At 44.2% G+C, this 27,258-nt stretch overlaps 1 protein-coding gene across 7 annotated transcripts in view; it reads left to right on the top strand.

Annotated features, from left to right (window-relative positions):
* The window catches only part of Pbx1 (PBX homeobox 1), a 333,904-nt gene that overhangs the window by 145,492 nt on the left and 161,154 nt on the right, over nt 1–27,258 (top strand). The gene's annotated exons all lie outside the window — the stretch shown is intronic.

Below are 27,258 nucleotides of genomic sequence, written 5' to 3'. Positions count from 1 at the left end.
TGTCCTCAGGAACAAGAGGGGAGCAGGTTTCTCCTTGTCCTTCCCACCGCAATGCAATGTTATACCCACTACCTGTAGATAAAAGTGTTGGTTGGCTTTGCTGGGCAAAGGCTATACATGCGACCCTGAACTCTGATGGAGAGGGAGTGGTAAAGAAGCAGAAGAGGGATGTGCCAAGCTTGCATTCCCGAGCCCGAGGCTCAAGTCTTTTCCAACTCACTGAAGTGAGATTGTATTGAGTCTTTTCTACTTGGCACTGCTTGGTTCTGGCAGAGTTGCTCTATTTACAAACCTCATTTGGCATTTGCCCTTCCATACTAGAGCTGCCGTATTTGATTGAGGTGACTCGTCATTTTGCATTGACTGAGTTGTGTTTGAGTGTGAACAAGTGTATGCGGCCACAGTAATGTGTATTACTTATGCATATGCCTGTGTCATATCATCTCATGGTCTCTTGGACCGACTATTTTTTTGTGTGGAAATAATTAACACTGAACAATTTGCATTGATAGCTAACTATATAATGTCTTCTGGTTTTACAACTTTGAAGATAACCATTCTTATTCCTCTCTTTTTACTATTACCCTAAAGGCAGGAATAATATTTCCTCAGACTTTTGGCTATGATCAAGTTCAGAGGCAGAAATGCAGAAAATTTTAAGATGGTGGTTTGGGTTTCTAAGAGAAGTTAGAATATATTTAGCATGGTTGGTTTGATGGTAACGAATTACTGGTAATAGACCTATGTACCTGCTGTTGAGCTATAGTATGGGGTGGGTCAGAAAAGGACTTGGATCCTTCCCCTACCCACATTTCAGCCAAGGGAATCACTTAGCCAAGAGCCCAGCTGTACATGTGGCAGTTTGGGGGACTGCCTTTGCTTGTCGCACCCAAGCTCCCCTCATTGGTTATTAGTTAATCTGTGCTTAGGAAACTGTTCACATCTACTAGCTGGACTTAGCTTCCTGCCTGAACCGCCACAGAACAGCAGTGTTCTCAGACCTGAGGAAGGTTGGGAGGAGAAGGGGTAATTCCTCTGCCTAACCCCCCTTTGCTCCTCCGTACACATCCAATAGCACCCATGAGGACCCAACCACCATGTTCAATGGGCTCTGGCATTCAGAGCAACTTTCCTACAAATCTCTTTTTATTGGCATTTCCTCCAATTTAACCAGCCCTGAATTGCATTTGAATCAGTTGAGAGAAAGAGGGAAGGAGAAGGGGGGAGGTCCTCCCTTTCCTGGAAAAGCAGCTCACAACCAGCTTTATTTGGTAAAATGCTGCAATAGATGCTTGTCAGAAATAATTTATTCCTGTTAGCTGCAATCTGAAGGAAAACAGATACAAGTCCTATAGTGAAAAAAAAAAAGTAAAGTAGACTTGCTTTCGCTGACAGTACAAAGGTGTCATATACAAGAAGGATTGACACAGACCAAGGGGTCTTGTGGGAAATATGATAATAACTATAAAGAAGACAGATTATTCCCCAGTTGCCAACATTCAAACCTTTTTACAGTCAGTTCAAACATATAAAACTTTATTGCTCTAGCAGAAAGGGGAACAATTTCTGGTTGCACAGCTTTCCCAGGGCTGGGTTTATACTGTCTGTGTTATTGCTCTATAGTGGCATTTTAAAGTTTATTGAACAAGACTTTTACAATTGAAGGAAGTATATAAAACTGTAAATTTATTAGATTTTTCAGGATAAGTGCCCTTTCTAGTTGTGCTCAAGAATTCGGAGCTACGAGAAACTGCTAGTTACAAGACTTATTAATATTAAAGATAGAGGACACACATTTTGTACCTTAACTGATCTCAAAAATAATGTTATTATATAACTGAACATCAAAGATCTGGTGCTATAGAATTGGCTGGATGCACACACATATATAGGGCTGTATAAACAAGATGTGTTTATTCTTCACTGGCTAAAAAGTTAACTTTAGTTATGTCCTCCCTTATTTGATTTTAATGCAATTGTTCAGGATACTGCTCTGTTTGCTGAAGGATGTCTCTGGATAGATGATTTTTCTTCAAACCCTTGATGACCCTCCAGCATATCTATGTATGTGAGAACAGCGTAGTCCAGGTGGGTGTTGGTTTTAGGAACACATTTTATGATGAAGTAATAATATATTACAATATCTCTGAGAACGAACTGTTCTTTTAAGAAGTAAGTACATTTAAAAGAGTTCTTTTACTCTGCCATGTACCTTTTCATTTGAAATTTCTTAAAAGGTTTGGGGGGGGAATGATTTAAGAAATGTTGTAATGCGGACAAATTTGCACATAGATTTTCCCATTTCAGCACCATTAGCATGTGTGGTCAGATCATTCCTTGTCCTGGTCCTGAGCACTATAGGATGCATAGTTACATCCCCAGCTGCCTGCAGATATCAGCGGCATTCCTGCTCCACACTGTGACAACCGGGAACTGTTTCCAAACATTAACAAATGTCCTCTAAGACAAAGTCATCCCAGTTGAGAACCACCCATCTCTACATTATTATGATCAGCCTCGAACATATATTCTACTGTAAATAAATATGCACTGTTTGATAATTAAAAAAAGTCCTACCAAGCAAGAAAAATTACAGGATGATTTACTTTCAGAAGCATCTGACAATATGCTTCTTTAATTTTTATTTTCCTAGAGAATATAGCATAACTCAACCTCTAGAAATTTGCAATAACCTTTGAGAACCACTGCATTGTCTAGCAGGAGATGTCCTATTGACTTGTTTGTGTCTGCAGGTTTGTGTTTATGGGTTTGTGAATCTTCTCATGAAACCAGATTTCGTATTCCTTTTATATTATCTTATGATTAACCACTGTTTTTTTTTGATTTTCACATGAATATTCAGGAATATATATATGTATATATTTATATATATGGATGTATATATAAATGTATATATACATATATAATGTGAGTAAAAGGGAAGGATTTGGGAAGTACAGAAATATTTTTGATTATAATTTTCTCTTGTGATACATTTAATTTTAAGATACCATCAACTTGCCTTTAAATTTCAATTTGTATTCTGGGGTTTCAGAGGTAATGAGTGAATTAAAAGTATCCATAAACATTACTTATAGCAACTGTTGACTCTCATGCTACCCAACATGTAAGTCTAGAACAGCAGTGGTGATCCTCTTAGTGAGCCTTAGGGTCTGTTCACCATCATTCCTTTAATTAACTCTGATTTCTGTACCTCACTCTCTATGGCTCTTCCAATGCTGGGTTTGTGGTACTCACTGTGACCTCTGTTGAGCTGGAAGTTAAGTCACCTTATGGGCTGACACCCAGAGATCATCATTTTTTCCTATCATACCATTTTAATAGGAAATACTGCTCCTCCTCTGGGAACAGCTGGCCCTCATTCTCAAATCCTTCCACTGCCACCCCAGTGCACCCCCACCCCCAGTGGTCTTTCCTAGAGAAGACTCTTAAATCCATTTACATTCTAGAGACAAGCTCTTAGGCATAAATTCATTTCAATGTGAGGGTCTTCTATTCTCTCTCCTTCCTTGAACCATGAAGCTGGAGTGAATTCATAAGCAGCTCTAGTGACATCATAATATACCTTGCGTGAATGCTGATATTCCTACTTCCTCTGATGCCCACCTGTAACAGCTGTGCCCTTGCATGGACTTGTGGCGTCATGCAGTTAATATACCTGACATTGAGTATGGGTCATTGGGGAGTATGCATAGCTCCTATATGGTGAACTACCTCCCTTATAGGTTACACTCCGTAAACTTCACAAGGTGAAATAATATAGTCTCTGATTTAAGTCATAACCAGAAATAGGAAGGTTCAAGCGCACTGAGTCAGGCACAAGCCCCCCAGCTGCCCAAACCACTCGGAGCAAAGGAGACTCCTCATGAAGTCTCCTTTAACTATTTGATGCAAAAGTCCCACTTCCATGCATGAGGTGGTTGGAATATAACGTTAGAAGGCCACTCAAGGTTAAGAAAGAAGTCTCTGCATAAAATGAGAACCCTAACCCCAAACCCAAGTAATTTCCAGGGGTGATTTAGGTCTGTCCCTGTCCTGAGTTAGTGGACTGTCTCTGCATTTGGCCATCTGCAGAGGTGAGTTGAAAGGGATGGTGGACTCCTCGTACACTGAGAGGGAGTGAACAGGAACAACAGGGTACCGCAAGTGTCAGGGAAGTCAGCGAGCTCTGAATCTGTTATGAGACCTTGGATATTCTGATCACAGCTCTGCTGACACTGAGATTGGAATACAGATTGCAGGAGGGAGTGTCAGTGACACGAAGCACAGGTTTAAATCTTCCCAAGGTTTAACATGCCTCACCATAAGAATATTTTGTTATTTTATTTGGCACTATTCCCACTGGATTCCAGGAAACAGAGCACTGGCTAAGCCAGGGTAGGGCACACTGAAACTATGAAAATGGTATTGTGCTGATGAACTTGATATCACTGTAGGGTGTGTGTGTGTGTGTGTGTGTGTGAGAGAGAGAGAGAGAGAGAGAGAGAGAGAAAGAGAAAGAGAGAGAGAGACCCTCTGTTATTCTGTTATCCTGTTTCATAAAAGGTCCTGGTGTTGAAGTCACTAGAGCTGCTTATGAATTCACTCCAGCTTCATGGTTCAAGGAAGGAGAGAGAATAGAAGACCCTCACATTGAAATGAATTTATGCCTAAGAGCTTGTCTCTAGAATGTAAATGGATTTAAGAGTCTTCTCTAGGAAAGACCACTGGGGGTGGGGGTGCACTGGGGTGGCAGTGGAAGGATTTGAGAATGAGGGCCAGCTGTTCCCAGAGGAGGAGCAGTATTTCCTATTAAAATGGTATGATAGGAAAAAATGATGATCTCTGGGTGTCAGCCCATAAGGTGACTTAACTTCCAGCTCAACAGAGGTCACAGTGAGTACCACAAACCCAGCATTGGAAGAGCCATAGACAGTGAGGTACAGACAGGGCTAGTGTGACATACAGTGCCTTTGATAACTAACCTAGATTTTGCTTTTCCACCTCTTCACACAGCTGATAGGTCACATGACCTCATAGCCAACTGCAAGTCAGGTAGGTGAGAGAGAGTGACCCTCAGCCAGATGCACGACACCAAGTGAATTCGTCTCCATAGTAAAGCAGGAATCTGAATCAGCTTTCCATGGCTGCTAGCTCTTCTCTGATCAGAGGCGCTGACTATGGCTGTAGATGGGTCATATGTGTGAGGGATGGGATATGGCTTAGCAGTTAAATGCACTTGCTTACAAAGCCTGCTAGCCTGGGTTCAATTCCCAAGCCATCCATGTAAACCTAGATGAAAAAAGTGGTGATATGTCTGGTGTTCCTTTGCAGTAGTTAGTGACCCTGGTGCTCATGTGCATGTGTAAGTAAAGAAATGCATACTAAAAATTCTAAAGAACTAAGGGCCATGCACGGGTGCACAAGGGGTACTCATGTTATAAATAAGAACTACTTATGAGGTAAATGTGTGTCAGGAGCTGGGTCATGCTCCCCCCCCCCCCACTTCCTCTGGAGGTAGGGTTTCACTCTAGCTCAGGCTAACCTGGAATTCACTATGTAGTCTCAGGGTGGCCTTGAACTCACGGCAATCCTCCTACCTCTGCCTCCCAAGTGCTGGGATTAAAGGCGTGCACCACCATGCCTGGCTTGAGCCATGTATTTTTTTACATAGATAATCTTCATAACAATTCTATGGCACAGGTCCTGTTGATTATCATCACCATTTTAGAGATAAGGAAACAGGCCAAGGAATAACCAAAGCAGAGTTAGAAAGCAGGCTGGGGCTAGGTTTTAAATGTGGGCTCTTTGCAAAGCCTGCTTGGCTTTGAACACCATCTGGGAAGGTTTGGTTTGATCTGTGCCAGTTTGTTGAGTGTCTGTTGCAGTTTAGGTTCCATGTTGGGTTCTGGGGATGTGAGCTCAAGGCACTTAGTGGTTCGGGCACTTACACTCCTGTCCAGCAAGTCAGCAAAGTGATGCACATGCTCTGGGAAGACCGCAGCCCACGTGTCAGAGACACAGCGGGAAGAAAGTGGCTGAAGCCCACCAGGTATTATTGGAGGTCACTTTTGTCACCATTAACTACTTTGAAGGCTCCCCTGGCTCTGTTGTGTGGCACTGAGCGATGCAGCCTTCTTTCTGAGAAAGTGGAGGCTGGCCAGCAGAAGGGGCTACAGTGCCCCAGAGAAACAGGCCTCTTTCAGGAAATCCTCTTGTTAGCTCAGAAAGGCAGAAGAGTAAAACTGAATTCAATGAAACAGAAAAAAATAAGCGGGCAAAAATACGGGGAAAAAAGGAAAGAAACCACTGTAGAGTAAATAAGCTACTGCTGAGCCCGTTTGTAATTTCTGAGAACGCTCATGTTTCCAGGATATTTACAGGTTCTGATGGTAATTAGGGAAAAGACCCTTCTAACCTTGAAACTTTGTCAGAGGACTGAGCCGAAGACCACCAAGACTCGCATGTGGACCACCCACTGCAGTGTCTCATGTGATCTGCTGGCCAGTCCCAGGATAATTTCACAAACCAACTCAATCTGTATTTTGTTGGGAAAGTGGCAGAGAGAGCAAAGGCAGGTGTTGAAAAGCCATGAAACAACAACAACAACAACAAAAAAAAAAAATAGAAGAAAAACAAAAATATGCCTCAGGCTCATTTCAACTGGCAGCAGAGTTTCCGTCCTCTTTCCCCTTTGAACTTGATATTATTGCAGAAACATTACCAGGGACTCAATTTTCACTTGACAGAGAAATACCAGTGAACTTCTCAGGCCAGGGTGCTCTCTGTCTCCCACATGGGGTGGGCCCATGTAAACCTTCCGGAGGACGACATGGAGAGGGTGCGGGAAGGTGAGCAGGTCAGAGGCCTCCAGAGGCGTGGCGTAGGGTGCTGTCTGGATGGGAGGGTGCCTGAGGCCCCAGGATCCTGGGATTATAGAGGTGCAGTGGTGAGCAGGTCACTTGGGCATGAAGTATAGAGTCGTCTCGAGGGCCATCCTAGGGCCTGCTGTGGAAGGCTTAGATCAACCTGGCACACAGACCCATGACCAGGCACCCGCTGCCTCTTCTGAGCACTGTCTTGGCAAAGCAGAATTGAACACCAACGCCAAGAAAGAGGGGTGGCACTCACATGGGTCTTTAGGAATCCTTTCTTGAATCACAGTTGTTGTTGTTGTTGTTGTTTTTTTCCTATCCACTTTTTCTTGCTGTCCTTGTTAGAAAATCACCACAAGTTGAATTTAAATTGACTTCTCCAGTGTTGGTGAATGTATTGAGTATGAGGAACATTGGTAAAAGATGCTGGCTTTTTATGATAAAGGGGCGGGCATGCTTTTGGATATCAGGAGGAAGGGGATGAGATACTTAAGAAGATAAAGAAGAGAGAGAGGAGGAGGAGAACAGAGAGGGAAGCGGTAGACCAAGGTCAAGATGTCCAGTTGTTTGAGACCAACGTACGGTGAGGCATGGATGTAAGAACCCACCCTGCCAGCTGAGTGCGAGATGGGGCACACCAGCTTCTCTGCCTCCGAGTCCCTCCTGCTGTCGTTGACCGACCGCGTCTGGCCAGCCAGGTGTGAGACCCAGTGGAACAACGGGAGGCACGACGGGAGTCTGCGGCTGGGGAGGGCTGCCCCTGCTCACTGGGCCTTTCCGCCGCGAGCCATTTCTCCCATGTCTTGATCCCCCACCTCCCCACCACCACTTTGCTTCTGATGTTACTCAAGGGGGGAATAAAAATGTGTCACCCTGGGAAGAACATGGTAGCTATAGGCCTCGTGTCAACAACAGTTGACCCTGGGCTGAGCTGTCAGCTACCAAGACTTTTGCTGACCTAGAAATGCCCAGGCAGACTCTTTCACCCAAACTCTTACCATCCATCATAGGTGGCACTTCTTGTCATGTCTTCCTTTGCCTATTTCTTCACACCCATTAGGTGACTTTCTGTGACAAGCCTGAGAACAGAGTCTGTCACAAAAGGGCATGCGGAGAAACCAGATTTTTAGAAGCTGTTTTCAGCACACCGCCCCCCCACCCCACATGCAGCCTGTCCCCATCACGCTCAGTCTTGTTTGATGAATCTGTCTACACCAGAAAGGTGGAGAGAAGGATGCGAAGTCTGTTCAGAAATAGGCACTACGCATGGAGAACCTGCTGTGCATCCCCAAACCGAGGGTGCCTGGCTGCGGGCCTGAGCTCCGGGTGGGGTGACAGCCCCCATTATTAACTTTGAATTGGGAGGCCGAGTCGCCAAGAGCTGCGTGGGTTCCCTTTTGCCATTTCCCCCCTTCCATTAGCGAATCGGGAGAGCCCCATCTGCCTTTTTAGGGAAAGGTCATGCTTGGTGACTGGTAACATCTGGGGTAGGATGCAGTTCATTATGCCACCCAGAATATCAAAGCAGCTTAGGCATTGGGAACCAGGGAAAGAAGAAGGGATTTACGAAAAAAAAAAAAAAAAAAAAAAAAAAACAAGCCCTGCTGCCAATCGGGCAGCCCCGTGCTGTCTACAGGCTGCTGCGACCCACTCGTTACAATTAAAATGAAGTGTCCGTCAGCGGCTATCTTCTCTGTGTGGCCCATATGTTTCTGAGCTGATACTGTCCGGATTATTCTGTTCGGGAAAACGATAACGGCTGTTTATAACCTTGGCAAAGACTGAGGCCTAATCAGGCTGGAGCACATTTTCACCGACTGGCTGATAACAGCCTGTTAGCGGCCTTATCGCTGGGGAGAGATAGGCCAAAATAAGCAGATCTGTGAGCACAGGAGCCCAATCGAGTGGTACACACTCTGGCCCTGGCTTTATTTTTAGATTCCCTTTTCCTGGTTGATATCACAAGGCACAGAGGAAGGAGATGGGGTGGGTGGTAATGTGTGCCCCGTGGGGGTCAGTGTGAGCTGGAGGGGATGTTAATCAACACAAGAGGCAGAGGGTCAGCCTGGCTCCGGGTGCTCTGGGGCTCCCTTCAAATGAGGGGAAAGGCTCGCAGGTCTTAGGAGACAAAGGAAGGGGAGCGGCTGTGTTTCCTGGCCCGGTGTGTGGGCTCCACGCCTGCTCAGCTCTGCGTCTCCAGCTGTCTGCTGGAGCCTCCATCCAGGCAGGCGAACCCAGGTGCTGCGCTTGTGAGAGCGATCCCCTTCCTTCCCAGGGTCTGTCCCGCTGCTTGTACTCTCTGTCACAGTCCACTTTGCCTGACCTCCCCTGCCCTCATTGTCATCCTCATGCAGAGAAAAGACTGGAGTAAACCAAGAGGAAGAGGAAGGGACACCGAGAGGTCCGTGAGCAGCTCAGCTCCTGTCCCTCACCGTTCATTAAAAACTGGTGCTGGCCTAGGAGTCCTTAGTCCTCAGAGAAGTCTAAATGTCTGTCTTCCAGTAAATCCTTCTTAGAAAAGGTACCTTGAACTTGTCCCGATATAATTATATAGAAAAGGTACATCTAAAGCTAGGCTTTGCTTCCAGATTAAAGTAAAAAGAGGCAAATATAATCCAGTGGGAGGATACATGGCTAGGGTCATAAGAAGAAGGGGAAGACTGAAGGTATTGCTTACATTATACTGTTAAGTCTGTGTGTGTGTGTATGTGTACATATATATATATATGTATATATGTATATATATATATATATATATATATATATATATGAATACATGTATATGCATGCATAAATTCATACATGCATGCATACTACACACACGCAGACACACACAGTACAATGCTGTGGATCAAACCGATTGCCTCATGTCTGCTAAGCAAACACTGGACTACTAACTGAGCAGTGCTGCCAGCCTCAGACAGCGAGGTCTTGGATTTTCTTTGTGCATTCTATGTAAACCTTCCTATGCTCAAATACATCAGGCTTTTGATTCATTCTCTACCATTTGTGTGACTCCGCCCCCTTCTCCTACCTTCCACCCTCTCCCTCTTGGGCAGCTGCTTAATTTGGGAGTCCCCTTGTCTTTGTAGGACTGAAAGAAGAGAGAGGAGTCCCATGCCCTGGGAGGGGAGGCACCCTCCGGGGCCTCCACACAGACTGGAGGAGGCACAGAAGGCAGCAGCAGAGAGTATTAGAACCATTATCATGGTAATCTGTTTACAAGGCTTGCTTTATTCATTAATGTCTGAATAGCAGAGCCTCTGCTCATACAGCCTGAAACAAGAACCACCTGTGCCTCTGAGTCCCCCCAAAAAAAAAAAAAAAAAGAAACTGGAGAGGACAAATGACATGCTGAAGTAGGAAAAGAATAATATCTACAAAATGATTCCATTCCGGTCCCTCTGCCACTTCTCTGCACATGTGATCTTACAGCCCAATGCTGCAAAATGGCCAGGTTGCTTGACAATTTAGTGGACATTCATCAAAGTTCAGAGAATGTCTTTAGGAACAGGCACATTGCAGCAAGATTATTACATTATCCATTTACTTTTATTTTTATTTATTTATTTTGGAATGACAGAGAAAGAGAGAAAGAAAATGTGCACACCAGGGCCTCCAGCCACTGCAGACGAACTCCAGGTGAATGTGCCCCCTTGTGCATCTGGCTTACATGGGTCCTGGGGAATCGAGCCTTGAACCAGGGTCCTTAGATTTCACAGGCAAGTGCTTAACCACTAAGCCATCTCTCCAGCCCACATTAACCATTTTTTAAAGCCCAAACTTTAAAAAAAATACTAGTTTGTATTGTTCTGTTTGGAAGGTAGTACAGGTGAACAGAATGGAAGTAATTTTAATTAGCTCTTTAGATTCACTGGTTAACTCCACAAAGGAAACTTTTTTATGTTGTTAAAACACTCATGGTAACATGGAAAGCTCAGCTGGAAGGGTCCTTGCATGTGATCTAGCTCAGTCCAATCATTATCTAGTAAACCGTTAATTAGGAGTTCTTTACAGCTAGGCTAGGTCTCCATTAGTCACAGCACATGTAGATGGGCTGCATTACTTCTTAAGCAGTTATTGTTTTGGAAAGCCACATAGCTCTTGTAAACACGTGTTGCCCCGTGTTGTGGATACTGAATGTGGCTTTTCTTGCTGTTGGCGCTAAGGTGGCAGAAACAGCAGTTGTAATGTTCATGGAAGAGGACACACAGGTAGGCCTGAATGTCTTCTAAGAGGAAACACATCCATTGCCAATAGAGCCCGAGTGGACTAGTTTCTGTTGCTTTACCTGGGACCTTATATTCAACTGTTCCTGTGACACCGAGGCGGAGTGTTTTAGTTGTAATCAGCAAAGCATATTGCTCACATGGTTTGGGTCGCGTCATTGGAGAGCTGAAGGAGCTGCTCAGCATAGGATGTTCAAACCCAAGGGAAGGACTGGCCTGGCCCCACAGGTCTTAGCCAGGGCCAGAGCTGTTACCATTACCTTTTCGCTCATCTTGTTAATGACTTTATATTATGCGTTAGTAATAGAATGACGGATTTAAAGTAAATCCCCTAACTGTCTAAGCCACTGTTTATTCATCTGTAAAATAAGGACTGTAATTTCTCTATTGATCCCTAAGCTGGGGCTGTGTTTTTTGTCTCTGTATTTCCCAAAGCACCTAACTTACACAGTGCCTCTACACTCCTATACAGAGGAGTGCAATTCCTATGGAGGAATTGAATGAATGAAAGAATATGCCTGTAATTGGACTTCTCAATTGCATTCTGAAGCAATGACTCCTTTAAGAAATGATTTTCTTATGAGCCAGGAGTGGTGGCGCACACCTTTAATCCCAGCACTCAGGAGGCAGAGGTAGGAAGATTGTAGTGAGTTTGAGGCCACCTAAGACTACATAGTGAATTCCAGGTCCACCTGGACTAGAGCAAGACCTGCCTCAAAAAAATGAACAAACAAAAATTCCTAAGTTGTGTGTATATTCTCATCTATTCCTCTTAAGTCTTCAGGAGAAGCAGAAAGACATGACAGTGAAGTCTTTGATAGTGTTAGTGGAAGGCTTCTCAAGTATAGAACCTGATCAAAGTCGTGGAATTGTGCCATTACTTGTTGCTTCTAGAGTTGGTTTCTCATGAACCCAGGAAAGGCTAGTGGTCGTATGGTCCTTCTGACCTTGAAGTTGAAGTTTTTCATTGCAGGAGTCACTTTTCTGTGCACATATGTGTATGCATGTGGATACGCATTTGGGTGCAGGTACCTATGCCACATGCATACGTGTGCGCGCATGCCGAGTCTGTCATCAGGTGTCTTCCTCCATCACTTTCCACCTTATTTTTCTCAGACAGGCCTCTTGCTGAACCTGAAGCTCTCTGATCAGCTAGACTAGCCAGCCAGTAAGCCCAAGGCATCCTCTTGTCTCTGCCACCCCGCCCCCGCCCCTTGTTGAGTTACAGGTAGATGTTTCCACGCCCGGTTTTATGTAGGTACTGTGTATCTGAATTTAGGTCCTCCTCATACTTGCGCAAAGCACTTCACCAATGGACCCATCTCCCCAACCCCAGCAGTCAGTTCCTTCTTAGCTTCAAGAAGTTCTGGGTATTGAAACCCTATCATTTGTCTGGAAAGAAAAGAACTTCTATGGTACCATAAGAAGGGACCTTATGTCTCTTGATTTCTTTTGTATTCTAGGACCTAGAGCAACTTTTGGAGCATAGGAGGTGTTTGATAAATGTTTATCAAATGAATGAGTAACTGTAGGAAGTCTTCTTATGCTTGGCTGGTACCTGCTTCCAAAATGCAAAGCTAGCCTGGGTGACTTTTAAATTCCTTTCCAAAAGTACGTAGGGTGTGTAAATTATTTGAAGCTGACTCTGACTCAAAACTGTAGCACATGGGCTAGAGAGATGGCTTAGTGTTTACGGTGATTGCCTGCGAAGCCTAAGGACCCAGGTTCAATTCCCCAGTACACATATAAGCCAGATGCACTTGGTAGTGCATGCATCTGGAGTTTGTTTGCAGTAGCTAGAGGCCCATGAAGTCCCATTCTCTCTCTCTCTTCTCTCTATTTCTGTCTCTCTCAAGTAAACAAAATTTTTAAAGATGTTAGCCAGGATAACTCTCTTAATAAAGCAGAAATTCTGCCCTGAAAATTCCATGTCTGTGGCCTGTAATTTCCACTGCCATTTCTATGTAATCTCTCTCTATACCATGACACAACTACCATCAAGACCTGTGCTTACTTGAGCTTCTGAAAGCAACCATTCAGAGAGGTAAGAACACAGATTATTTCAGGGAGTAGAGAGGAAAGTTAACAAAATAGCTTGTATTTATTGAATCTAATTTGCTTCTCAGAGGCACCTGCTTGGCCTAAAGAATCCTGCCCACAGATCATACCTAAATGTTGTGCATTGTGACTGCCAAGTGGTGTTTTTATGTGTGTGTCTTGGTCCACGCCAACTACTGATCTATGTAAGGCCAAGGCGCGCTGCACTAAATGCATCGTCGTTTATTCTATGAAAGGATCGTGGGCCTTTTCATAAACAATCAGTCACTTAAGACTCCTGTGAGTTAAATAAATAATAAGCTCCATACCCCTTGAACAGAACATGAAGCCTAAATATTGAAAAATTAGGCAATTTAGCCCAAGGCAGAATGTGTAGAGAAAGCATGACCTGGTGAGCTAGATCTAAGTGCCCAGCAGCAAGAATTTTGGTCTGTAAACATTTTAGCAATTTCAGATTGCAGTAAAGATTGAAAGAGGTCTTTTAGCCAGTCTGTGAGCTTTGGTTCAGCACCTGGTGTGTGTGCCTAGTACTGAGTTAGAAATTCATCAGAGAGCCCCATTCCTTTCATACATGACCTGAAAAGCATTTGTTTGCTGAGCACGCTCTGAGTACCAGACAGTTCAATGTGAGCCATATTTAGAATCTTAAGTACTGGAACACAGACCACTTGTATTCTGAGAGGTTGAGTAGTTAAGTTTCAGAGTAGTGGTGTGGGGCAGGGGACTGACAGTAGGGGACAAGAGTTGTAGCTGTGGGTTGAGAAAGACATAGGACTGGAGTCAGCAGAAGGGAGCAGAACCAAGTAAGTGAAGTTAGGAAGGTTGGAAATAAAAGCCCATTTTGGTTCTCTCTGCATCTGTTTTCCTACTGGTAGAAACAAAGGAAATGATATACCAAGGAGGACTGGTATGCTGGTAACTTCTAGGGTGCGATGTTCTGTGGGTCACATGCTATATGACATGACATTGACAGGATCATGAGTTTCTTGAGAACCTCTGCTTATAAATATGACAGTAGAGGTTTTCTTTGGAGGCTTGCATCTGGCTGGTCAGAGCTAGTCTTTGGGAAAAGAGAAGAGATGCTTGTTGGCCACAGAATGGATGAAACTAGCAAATGCAGCCAATGTTGGGAATAAGAGCTTAGGGGTTTCAGAGCCTCTCTTCTCTCACACTGAGCTCTGTCTGGGATTGTCAGACAGGTGTTCACTTAAATGATGCAGCTAAAAATACTCATACCAGAAGTCAGGACTTCCTTGGGGCTGGGGTGGTGAGAGTACAGCAGACCAGGTCATCGGGCAGGTGTGTTTGGGCTCCAGAAAGTTAGGTTCTGCCCATTACTGACACAGAGCCCAGTATAACTGCAAGGAGACTGATCTGTGTCAGTAATCATGATGACAATGACTGTTCATACACTACCAGTCTTTATTTATTTTTTGAGTACAGACTATATGTCAGATGCCAAGCATATTTGTTGTGTTTTTTTTTTTGTTATCTTCAAAAGAATTTTGTGGTAGTTAATACTATTCCTATTTACATGATTCTGAAACTGAAGGAAAATAAAAGAAACTGAGATTTGAAGTAAAGTATCTTGCTTAAGGGCATACATACTTTAAGTCACCTTTGAAAGTTAGATCCACATTGGATTATAGAGCTATGGATACATTAATAAAACTTCCATTTGTTTTTCCATTAGAACTCGCCAGTAATATAGCACGTCTTAACTGTTCCTCTTGACTATAAACTTAGCATGTACATATTCACATATAATAAATACATTCATTGTTGGCGTTGTAGCACACACAAGGTGATTTTAGGAATCCCACATTGTTTTGAGCAGGAGAATGTCAGCAGTTCAAACTTCATGAAGATTGCCACAACTGGGGTGAAAACCATTACTTCCCACTAGACCACATTTAGGAATGCTGAGGACATTTCTCAGAGGAGAGGGGTGGGTGTTATGTCAAGATACGGTGACCTTCTTTTTGGATCGTATTCCTCCTGTATGAATAGCTGTGGTTTATGTAAACAAAAGACATATGGATATTTGACAAGCAGGAACCTTTCAAATGTGAATGACAGGTCTACTTTGCTGACCATAATCACCTGATGAGTATTCCTGTGATGTTGACTGGTAGACAGAGCGGCCAGCTCAGCCCAGTGCAGCCCTGCATCATGTTTGTGAGATCAAAGCTGATCCCAGAGTTGCACTAAGAATTTGTATTGTGTTTGACTCATTGACCATCCAGATTATCTATGAAAACTGTTATGATTTTGAAAGACTCTTGTCTTTGTTAAGATTTACTTTTTAAAAGTGAAGTTGGCTTCAGGATTCCACATTTTAAGATGTAAAACTGTTGTAACTTGGAAGAGAGGCAGAGTTTGGGTCTTCTGAACCTGAGATTGTAGCCTGTCTTCCTAGTAAGTCATCACTGATTCACACTCGGACTTACTGGAAGAGGAGGGGCTGGCTCTCAGGATCCAGCCAAATGACAACTTTTGGTTGACAACAAAAGTGTTTCAGAATTCTGCTCAGCCTTGCTCACAGGCAATGACCCCGTCAGATCTGATAAACTGAACAAGCTAGGGTGCTTCCAAGAGCTGCAAGGGAGACCTACACAGGAGTGCTGGTCTGTGAGAGGGAACAAAGGCCAGGCTAGTCTCAGGAGCCAGCACCTCCATGATGAGCTGAGCCATTTTTCTATCCACTTGTCAGGTTGAAGTCTGTGGGAGTGGGAAGAAAGGCCATTCAGACTGCTACAGAGACGGTTAGGAAGTGCAAGTCTGCTATATAGAGCAAAACGTAGAATGCAAAAGCATGGTTGAGGTTCCGTGACAAACATACAACCCAACCCTGGGCATTAGGCAGGGATAGCCATTTTTACTTGATTGAGTATCTGAAAAAATTTAGAGGCTTTTAATTAAACTTCTAAATACCATATTTATCAGAGTTGTAAACACTGTATTTTCCTGGACACCTTTTTCAATTTTATACATATCCTGGATGAAAATTTCGGGATGGAGGAGACTCGGGCCTATGTAACTTTGTAAAACTGCACCAAGTGATGCTCAGCAATGTGCCACCAAGTTGAAATCTGTTGGCTTAGATTGCGATCAGCATTATCTTTCCCATCCCTCCCCACCTCATCCTTTGTACACTGTTCTTATCCCCACATCTGGAGGTGTTTGGAAAGCACGTGTCATCCGTGAGTTTCTATGGTGTATCTACCTGTGTGGGCATGCATGCGCATGTTTTCTGAAGGATATAGTCTGCTGGTCCGCCGTTGGCCCAGTGGCCTGTGATCAGAGTGGTGTGGACGCAGCGAGCCTGAGAAAGCTGGCTCTCCCGTGTCTCCTGCCTGCACACAGAGTGAACGTCCTGAAGGTAAAGCACCGAAATCCACGCTGACCTTTTCGTGAAGCATTATAATCAAGTTGAACATTTCCAGTTCTACCACAAATGCCTGCCCCGCGGGAAAATACTTCCCTGCATTTTATGACAATTGATTCTGAGTTTGAGGACCTAATTTTTATTGCATGCAAAATTTCCAGTCTCACATGGAAACTGGAAAACCCCTATGTCCACACAGGCCCAACATTTTGTTTGTAAAGACAGGAGAAACAATGACAGATTGTGTTTTCATCTTTTAGAAAATCATTTTTTTTTCATTGTTCTACATATCAACCTATTATTTTACTTTTATAGTCCTATGGCTGTAATGACCACAAGTAGTGTTGCAGATATCTGAGCTCCTGGGAAACATCACCTTGTCTGAGTCTTAAGTTCCTAGATGGTAGAACCTGCTGCTCTTTTCCTGGATGGAATCCCCCTGTGATACCAAGGATTCTTAAGTGAACCTACTGACCTCATTCAGAGACACATGGAGTCATGACTGACATCTTGGAACTTGAGAATCAAAGCCAGGATTTTACCCCCATGTCACAGTTCTGCCACAAAGCAAGCCATACTCCAAGAGAGTCATGATGTCTCTGAGAGCCCTTGAGCCTTCTAGCTTCATTGGGAAGAAATCACAAGCACACAAGCTGCTATCACTCAGGCCAACATCTACTGACACAGACAGAAGCCCCTCAGAGATGTTTCCTGTCCCAAACAGGGCGCATATGGAGAAATACTGCCATGAAACCATGAGTATTCTTACTTTCAGATCTAATCTAATGATGGCCTACTCAGCAAATGCTGCATAGCCAGAAGGTGGTGAGATGCTTATTAACATAGTGGAGATGCCCACTGGAACACGGTTTACGGGAGGTGATTCTGCTGTCTTGGACATAGGTTGACTTAAGATTGCTGTGATTTCTTCCTCCTGCTTCTTCTTTTTTTTTTTTTTTTGAATTTTTTAAGGTGGGGTCTCATTCTAGCCTAGGCTGATCTGGAAGACGCTCTGTAGACTCAGGCTGGCCTCAATCTCACAGTGATCTGCCTACCTCCGTTTCCCAAGTTCTGGGATTAAAGGCGTGTGCCACCACACTCGGCAGTGATTTCCTTCTTGACACATAGTAACAGTGTCTACATCAAAGTACAAATTAAGAGCGACCATTTGAGCAGCAGGGAGTGAGTGACGTCTTTTGTCTCCAGAAGAGTGCTGGGATGTCTTTGGTCACATCATGCCTTCTGTGTACCTGCACAACAGAGAAGATGCCTTGGAAGGCAAGGGCCAGTTTAGATGGCTAGAAAGTCTCTTTTTAGGCACAACACTGTATAAACAATCTGAGATTCATGAGATATACTAGCTACTCCCATTTCTGGAATTTACCTCTTGGCATTGTGACCTCGGGGGCTTTTGCAGTTGTGCATTGTGGTGGAAAGATCAACCAAGCAGAGAAGAACACCAGAATCGCAGCTGTTCTCCCGCTAAGACCCCTCAGCTGACATTTGACTGTTGAACATGAACTTGGGAAGCAGAGGGGCTTTAGGCTTTCTGCCTGACTCTCAGGATGGCCAAGTTTCAGTGACTCTGACAGTAAGCCTGGGTAGCAGTGTGCTCCTCCCCCCTGGGGAGGACTGGTGTGGGGTTCAGTGTGGGGAGGAAGAAGGGTCATGACTTCAAAGCAAAACCAATTAAGTTCTTGGAGCTACGATGCAATATCCTGACAGTGAAGTTATTTTCTACCCCAGTACACCCTCAGAAGCGTTTTACCTCGATTGTCTCACTTTCCCATTTGCTGTCATTAGTGTGAAAATCTAGATACCAAAGGTTGTCCAAAGTCCCACAGCCCAGAATGATCGACATTTTATTCAGTGTCTCATTAAGAGGCATCCTAGGACTCTTCCTTTCTCCCCCTGGGCCTGGCTCACTGTTGTCTCTCTTAAGGCCTAGCAAAGGGGTGCATCTAACCCGTACAACGCTCCAGACAGGAGCTTGTGATTTTCCTGTTTGTGTGTGTGACTCTGAGGATGGTGACTATGTCTCTGCCTCCTCAACTCTAAGATTACGAGCACTCATTATCTGACATTTTCACAAGGGGTCTGAGGATTGAACTTGGGTCCTCATGCTTGCAAGGCAAGTACATTACCTCTGAGCTATCTCCTCAGCTCTACCTCTTCACTGCACAGGATTTCACTGAGCAATTTTTTTTTTTTTTTTAATGGTAGTCTGTGTTATGGCCACTGAAGACATATCCCAATCCTTGCCCTCAGAGAGCTTCCATTTCAGTGAAGAAAATAGACAATAAATAGTATAACATGGTATGAAATGATATACTGTCTTATATGGCACCATTTTATTTTTAAACTCAATTTTGTATCTCTCCCCTGCACTGACCTGGCAAGCTGTCTCCTATGTAGCTCTGCGGGGCTGTCATCGCTTGGGGATGTCTGCAGGGCTTCCGCTCATGCTGTGTAACCAGTTCTGTTGCAGGATCTTCTGACTGTTCACTGAAGCCTCACACTCTTAGGTCCCGATCAATGGGTTGTGTGGCTCTCCCGTTCGGATCCTCATTTTTAATCCCTTCTGCCTCCCTCAATGTCATCCTGTCCCATTTTTCTTTATAGACTCTTGGGTCTACTGTACCTGCTGATTACTTAGTGGTGAGCGCTGGACATCTCCCTTAATTAATTCCATCGATCTGAAATCCCACAGGGTTCAGGGTCCTTAGATTTCTGAAGCAACTAAATGGAATGTCTAAATTCCAACCTTTTTCCTTCTGCAAATTGTTTTGCTACCAAGTTACTGGGAGAAAGTGCTGTGGCTTTATTTCTTTGAAAGCATATATTAATCCATAGAGGGTACTGAGTTCTTAGCTGGGCCTTTGTGTATAAGGTAGAATAAAAAGATAATGTTTGTATCACTCTGCCTCTCCCCCATCCCTTCCTCATCCCCCTCCTTTTCCAGGCCCCAACAGGAATCTATTCCTCTTTCTCTTCTTTTGGAAATCCCCCTCCTTTGTCACATAATTGCATACTGCTGGCTCAGCTAGATCTCTATCCCAGCGGCCTTCTTTCTTTGAAGATGACTGTGGCCATCACAAAGGGTGTGGAGTATCTGTCTTCTTTTCCTGGAGCAGTGTTTTCTAGAGGACACAGCCAACCCTGGTGGCAGTGCACGTGCTGAGTTACACTTCCTGCGCTCCCCGTTAGCAGCGAGCGGGGATTTCTAGGAGGACAGTCCTCCATCCCGCTCGGAGACGGTGAGCTTCATTCTCTCCCTTTCTCCAGTCATCTGTGCAGCTTCGTAGGCGCCATGCCTCACATTAGGTGTTACACTTACAGGGTCTCAGAATGACACAAGGACAAGGGGCTGCCAACAGCCGCAGTCCCATTCCAGGTACCGGGCTGCTGTTCTTAAACCACATGGCCCGAGTGAGGGAAGAGCTGTTCGGTGTCTGAAGTGTTTGGAGCTTATCTGCAGGCTACGGTGCTGCTGAGCAGGGTGTCTTTGTAGGCCCTCAACAGAAGCTAGTACTCTGGCAGGCATTGGAAGGGTGGCTGGCTTGGCTGAATACTTTGGCAATCATCAAAGAGCTAATGTTGGGTGAGTTTTGATGATGGGCAAATGGACGTGTTTGGAGGGAGAGATGGACAGATAAATACCAACCCAACCCCCAGGTCATGCCTGCTGACCACGTGAACTTAATGTGCATGGTGTAAAATCCAAGAAGCACATGCTGAGACAGACCTGGCCTGTCTAGAAGGACTTTTCCCTTTCTAGCCCAGCAGCAGCAGACCCCCTTGCTGCCTGCGGCCGAGGATGACTCTGTTGCTATGCGCTGGAAGCTTAATTTTATTATTGCTCTCCCCTATTTAATGTCTGTCTCTCAGGCAGCTGGTGATGTTTTAATGAAGCTGGAATTGTATAGTCTGTAGCGCTGGATAATCATAAGCTGCCGAGTCAGAATCAAATTAATAATTCATGAAATTAAAGTGTATAATTAATTTGAACCATGCAGATGAGAAGAAGGGCCAGAGCCTAGAGCCTACAAGGAGCTGAAGTGTGGGGAGCGTTTATTTACTGAACTCAGCTTCTATTTCCAAGTAGGTTAGGTGAAGAAAATCTATGTGTCTATCCCTGTCACATGATTATCCGAAATAAGGTATTCTCACCGAAAACCTGGAGTGACTCCTTTACAATGTCAACAGCATGGTGGTTGCTTTTGATTTACCCTTTGTGGGTCCCAGAAAAATCGTGGTTAGGGGGAAATGAGATGGTAAAGGTGTTATAGGGTTATGAATCCTTATAATAAGGGGGCCTTCAGGAAACTGCAGTAGAACCATTGCTCTTTTCTGCAGGTCACAAGGACATAACTCATTCAAAAATTCAGTAGTTCTATTGAGCTATCAAGCCCCAAAATTGTCAGTTCTTGTTCACATTACCCGCCCTCTCTCTCTCTCTCTGTCTTTCTCTTTCTTCCTCCCTCCCTCCGCAAAGCAAATGCCAACACTTTCCTCTAGACAAGGTGATGATATGTTTCACATCTAGTACCTTGCTGTTTCCTCACAGATGCCCTTGGCAAAAGCTACAGTGTGTGTGTGTGTGTGTGTGTGTGTGTGTGCGTGTGTGCGTGTGTGTGTGCATGTGTGTGTGTGTGTGTGTGTGTGTGTGTGTGTGTGTGTGTGTGTAATTCCAGCAGTACCAACCGAGGTGCCTCGTGAGACCTGTGGACTTCCAGAGCACTCTCTCTCTCGAATTCCCCTGTGGGCTACAGTGCGTTATCAGCCTCTGTTGTACATACGGGTTGGGGTCTTACTTGGTATTGGTGTTTGCGCAGCTTGCTGGAGTCTCCATACACTCTGAAAACATGTGCTCGATCCTTCCTTCAGTCTATAGGGATGCCTCCTCAGGGGACCCTTTTGCCTTGTGCATTATTAATTCTGTGGTGCTAACACAGAGGTTTTGAGGTTTCCTTTTCTTATTTTAAGTAATTTTTATCTTTATATATTTGAGAGAAAGAGGGAGAGAGAGGAGAAAGAGAGAGAGAATGGGCATACCAGGGCCTCTAGTCACTGCAAATGAACTCCAGACACTTGCTCTACCATGTGCATCTGGCTTATGCTAGTACTGGGGAATCGAACCTGAGCCTTTAGGCTTCTCAGGCAAGTGCCTTGATGGCCAAGCCATCTCCCCAGCTTGGGTTTCCTTTTCACTGGAAAATTTCTTAGAAAGTTTAATCCCCCTAATCACATAACTTCATCTCCCAGCAGGGACAGCAAAATGTGACTGCAAAATAGGAATCTTCCATTGTCTATTCCTTCTTGCCAGGCCTTTGAGAGCTCTTGTTCCACAAGGACAAATGCCTGGGAGCCGCGCTCCAGACTGATGGTGCGCAAGCTCCCAGAGGTTTGGGCTGAATTGAGGCTCAGTTGACTTAACATTTCTAGGTCTTTAGAAGTTTATTTGTCCCTTCCATAGGGCCCTTCTCTGTGTTCACACATTCAGCCAGAAACACAAGGAATAAGGTATTCCACAAGCTGCTGCCTCAGGATCCAACGGCCTCCTTGCAGCCGTGTGGGTCACGCGCCTGTTACCCCCATCTAGATCGACATGTGCCCCCCCCCCCCACTAGCCACTGCCAGTATCATGTTGATCCCTGTAGTATCTTTCTGCTCCCCACAGGAAAGGTTTCAGCCGCTGGTGCTCCACCAGACCGCCTGATGCCCAGAACTACACTTCAAGGTTGGGCCTTGCTCTTAGGAGTCCTTACGCTCCGGTGTGTTTGACATTTCAGGCTAATGCACAAATAAGGACTATCTGGTGTTCAACCTATACCACATGCTTTTCAGGGAAAATAAAATAATGGTCCTCTAATGTGACTTGCTTTCTATCTTCAACATTACTTTGCTTACTTGTGTGAATTCTCACCACGAAGCAGCTGTCCATCATTTTGAGGTAAGAAAGCCAACACTCAGAAATAGCATCGCTTGCCCCAGACAGCTAGGATGGTTAATACCATGATGATATTTGTTGTCTTATATTTTAACTGGGTGTATAGAGTGTTTTTGACCCCCAGGATTTAGTACTAAAGTTTAACTACTATGCAGCTTCTAGAATTTCCTTTTCTCTTGTGTCGTGGAAAGTTTCTTTCTGTGTTGAGTGGATTAGATCTTTCTACTTACTAAAAGCATTCTATACTATGTGGTTTCTTGTTTGGCCACCTTGATCTTAAAAGTTTAGTGTGTTTTGAAAAACTTTTTAAAATTTATTTATTTTTTGTAATTAGTTTTACAATTGCATATTAGCCACATCCCCATCCAGCTATACTGTGATGCCCCTTCTCCACTGTGCCCCTTTCACTGAAGGCCCTCCTCATTGGAGTTGTCAGTGTATTCACAGTGGGGTCATGAATGCACCAGCCATTGTCCAGTGATCTCTATCACACCTGCCAAGGCACAGGAAACATTACAGAGGAGGCAGTGGATTACACATGAGTCCTGCTCTCACTGCTAGTCTGAGAACCTCCTCCAGGGAGGTGGTGGTAGATGCTGAGGAGACTCAAAACTCATTAAAGCAGAAAATCAGAGGCTGTCTAGAGCTCAGCATTTGTTTTTAGTTTTTTGCACGTGTGTGCATGCAGGTTTGTGTCAGGGTTCATGTGGGTGCTGGGGAATCAAAGTCAGCCTGCTATAAGCAAGCACACTTAGCTGCTGAACCATCTCCCTAGCCCCAAGGTCTGCTTTTGATAAAATTAAAATACCATCTAGATTCCTGTTGAATGATTGGATTTGTGTACAGTATGAACCTGTGAGCTTTCTCTTTGTGCATGGAGACATGTTAGTCAACCCACAGTTGCACACACACCCGGGGACAGTAGGTTTACAATTGAGATACGGTGATCAAGATTCAGCAGCATTGTGGACACTGATCTTTGTCTGCTGCGAGTTTCCGGGATGGGACAGGAAAGATGACTCATGGTGACCTGAATCACTCAATCAGCCATTGATGCTCAAACTGTCATATGATCAACTAAATGAACCATGTGACTTTCAACCATAAAGATAGCTAAAACCAGCGAAATAACAACAACAAAAACAAGTAATGAAACCCTGGTAACATCTGGGTATGTGAATAGACACGTGGTGAAGCCATATCAGAGAATTAACATCCACTTGTTAGCATGGCTACTTATCTCATCATCGAGTTCCCACCCTGGTGGCATTAGTGAGCACGGAACAGAGATGTGGGTAGGAGATGGTCTTTAGAAGGCTTTCGGGGGAGAAGTGCTTCCTAAAACCTGCAATGACAGAGCAGGATGGTGCAGAGTGGCCTGCACCTTACACCATGAGGCAGTGCTCCAGGACCTCAGAAGGGAGCACCATGGGGCATCTTGGGCGGTGGCATTGCCCATACAGATACAGGTTCCTCCTCCAACAGCCTCTCATGCATCTGAAATACTAGGTGAAGCCTGGAGCCTGGGCTTTGGTTCTTCTGGCTGCAGCTTTTGATCACGTTATTTGATCAGATGCTTCTGCAATGCAAAATAAGGTGATGGCTTTGCTAGATATCAGTGCCAAGCTCAGGCTTGATGAAATGACCACAGACACACAAAGATGAGGAAGTGGCCCTCAGCCAGCCTCTGAGTGACTGTGCTCAGCCCTTGGAGTACACATGATGGACATGGGTCATGACTCACTAACTTACTTGTTTAATGGTTGTACATGCTCAGTGTACACTTAATGTTTGCTTTACAATCAGAAAATTTGTAACATTCTGTTGGGTTTTTGTGTTTATGTGTATGTGTGTTCCTATGTGTGGGCACACGTGTGTGTGTGTGTGTGTGTGTGTGTGTGTGTGTGTGTGTATACACATGCATGTTTGTGCATATAGAGGCCACAGGTCAATGTTGGATGTCTTACTCAATGGCTCTCCACCTTATTTTTAGAGACAGGGATGCTCAGTGGTCCTGGATATCACCACATGGACATCCATCCAGCAAGGCTCTGGACCACAGGCACCTGCACCACACTGGCTTTGCGTGGGTGCTGAGAAGCCAAAAGTAGGTTCTCAAACTTGTAGAGCAAGCACATCACTGACTGAGCCATCTTCCTAGCCCTAAATTTTGTTTTTGGTCCTAACGTTCTAGAAGTCATGGGCTATGCCTGTGTAGTTTCATTTACCACTCCCATGTTGTAGCTGTACAGTTGGTGACACTTCAGAGGACAATTCTTATAGGAGATGGTTAATAAAGTATGGTTTTCCAGGATCCACGCAGGTTAGAAAGTAAATGAGCAAGTAACAAGTGGTCTAGAACTCAGAGTACAGAGTTGTAGCTCTTTTTAAAAATTTTTAAATTGTATTTATTTATTTATTTATTTATTTATTTATTTATTTATTTTTGCAAGAGAGGGAAGAAAAGACAGAGAGAAAAAGAGATTGGGGCAGGTGAGGTCTTCTTGCTGCTGCAAATGAACCCGAGACGCATGGATCACTTTGCGTGCTTCGCTTTATGTGGATTCTGGGGGAATCAAACCCATGTCCGCAGGCTTCGTAAGCAAACACCTTTAACCACTGCGCTATCTCCCCAGCCACAGTGTACTTCTTTGCATGATGCTCCTGCCTCTCAGGACCCATTTGCACAATTTTGTCCTTGAGTTTTAAGCACATATGTGGGGGTAGGAGTAGAGTTTAGTTGGGGTACTAGCCAGTTGTCCCTGTCCCTCCCAAGCACCCGGCATGACTCCTGACCTCTGGCACACGAAGTGGTGGCTTCTGCCTTTGTCTTTATCCGCCACTAGAATTCGGACACAGGTCCTGAAGCGTCAACTCCGGCATGAATGCCAGACATCTCTGCCCCAGCTTCCCAGGGAGCAGTGGGGTCCTGGCCCCTCACAACCTGCACGGAGTACTTGTAACAAGAGTTCTACTCCGGGTCTAAGTGGGAGGCCCACCCCCACTGATGTCTGAGTGTGATTTGTTTGCATCTGCACACCTTCCTCAGTCATTCCTGCTCATACTGGTGGGAACTTGCCTGGCTGTGGCTAACACAGGTGAACTTGCAGGTCCTGCTTCTTAGACCAGTGAATAAGAAACCCAAAAGGGTTGAAGAGGTTTAGTCCAAACAGGCTCTCATTTCTGTGCAAGCCAATAATTTTCTTGTTTTCCAAAAAGCTAGAAGTAATTCACAATTTTCAGAAATTATTTATTATCATTATAACATTTCACCACAGGCAGCAGATAGCCCATTATTCAGAATTGCAACGTATTTTGACTTAGACAAGGAAAGAATAATGAAATTGGGAGAAATGCAGAGAATGTGAGTATTAATGTTAACTGAACATATTTCACTCAACACAAGAGGGGAAGCTTTCTTAGCCAAAGAAATTTTTATTTTCCTCAAAAATGCTCTTTTTTTTTGGCCTGTGGTAATTTTTAACTGTAGGATGCATCTCTTTCCCAATAGCCTCCCCACCCACCTCACATATTGCAGTGTAAATAGCCTGTTATTTTTCTTCATAGAGCCTTGTCTCTGCATGGGTGAGAAGTACAAAACCAGTCAGAAGGAATTTGATACGCCAAGTGGGTCAGCTCATTATAACTTCTAGGAAACCGCAAGATAATTGTAGGGTGACTGCTGGTAGGCCCCTCTGCCTGTGTGATGCCTTTACGTTCTCCGCTGTTTAGCTGGCAATGGCCACTTTCTTTTCAGTACATCCCTAGAACATCTGAATACAGGTGACTGAGGGCATGCTTCAGTAGAATTTCCAAGTGGCATCCAGGACTGCATCCTCTTAGAGGTTCAGAACAGACGAAACGAAATGTGAAGCTGAACTCTTTCAGTAACCAGGAAATTAATCTTAGATAATCTACATCAAGTTACTGAAATACTGCCATTGACCCAAAAATGAATCTTCTCTTTTCCCATTGATAGGTTCTTGCACTATAAAGTGCTCACATTTGACCTGCTGAATACCTTTCATCATTTATCTTTGCGCTTTTGCTTTTGCCTTTAATTTTTGTCTTCTTTGCCTCAGCTTCCATAACTTTTTTTAAATTTTTTTTCTCAATTTTTATTAACATTTTCCTTGATTATAAAAAATATCCCATGGTAATACCCCCCCCCCCACTTTGCCCTTTGAAATTCCATTCTCCATCATATCCCCTTCCCATCTCAATCACTTTTTTTTTTTTTTTTTTTTTGGCTTTTCGAGGTAGAGTCTCACTCTGGCTCAGGCTGACCTGGAATTTACTATGTAGTCTCAGGGTGGCCTCGAACTCTTGGCGATCCTCCTACCTCTGCCTCCCAAGTGCTGGGATTAAAGGCGTGCGCCACCACGCCCGGCTCAATCACTTTTTTTTTTAATTAAGAATTTTTCTGTTAGGGTAGCTTTGGTGCCTGCTTTGTAGAAATTTACAGAGTTAACATGTTCTTAGTATTGACATAAATTTTCAACGTTGTGTAAAATATTTTTGTGTGTATGTATAGGTGTGTGTGTGTGTATATATATATATATATATATATAATATTTAATAAAATGAAAATATTTAATATTTAATAAAAATGGAAACAGTTGGCATTTCCATTATGTCTGACATTATTCTCAGAACTTTTCAGGCAATGTATTTAACCTTTTAAAAGAAATAGATGAGGTAAGTGTACTTATTGCTGTGTTTTGAAGTTAAGAAACCCGAGGCCTAGAGAGGTTAACT

Source organism: Jaculus jaculus, chromosome 1 (genome assembly GCF_020740685.1).
Source record: "Jaculus jaculus isolate mJacJac1 chromosome 1, mJacJac1.mat.Y.cur, whole genome shotgun sequence".
Taxonomy (NCBI): domain Eukaryota; kingdom Metazoa; phylum Chordata; class Mammalia; order Rodentia; family Dipodidae; genus Jaculus; species Jaculus jaculus.
The sequence above is the reverse complement of the archived record's forward strand: the minus strand, read 5'-3'. Positions and strand labels throughout refer to the sequence as shown.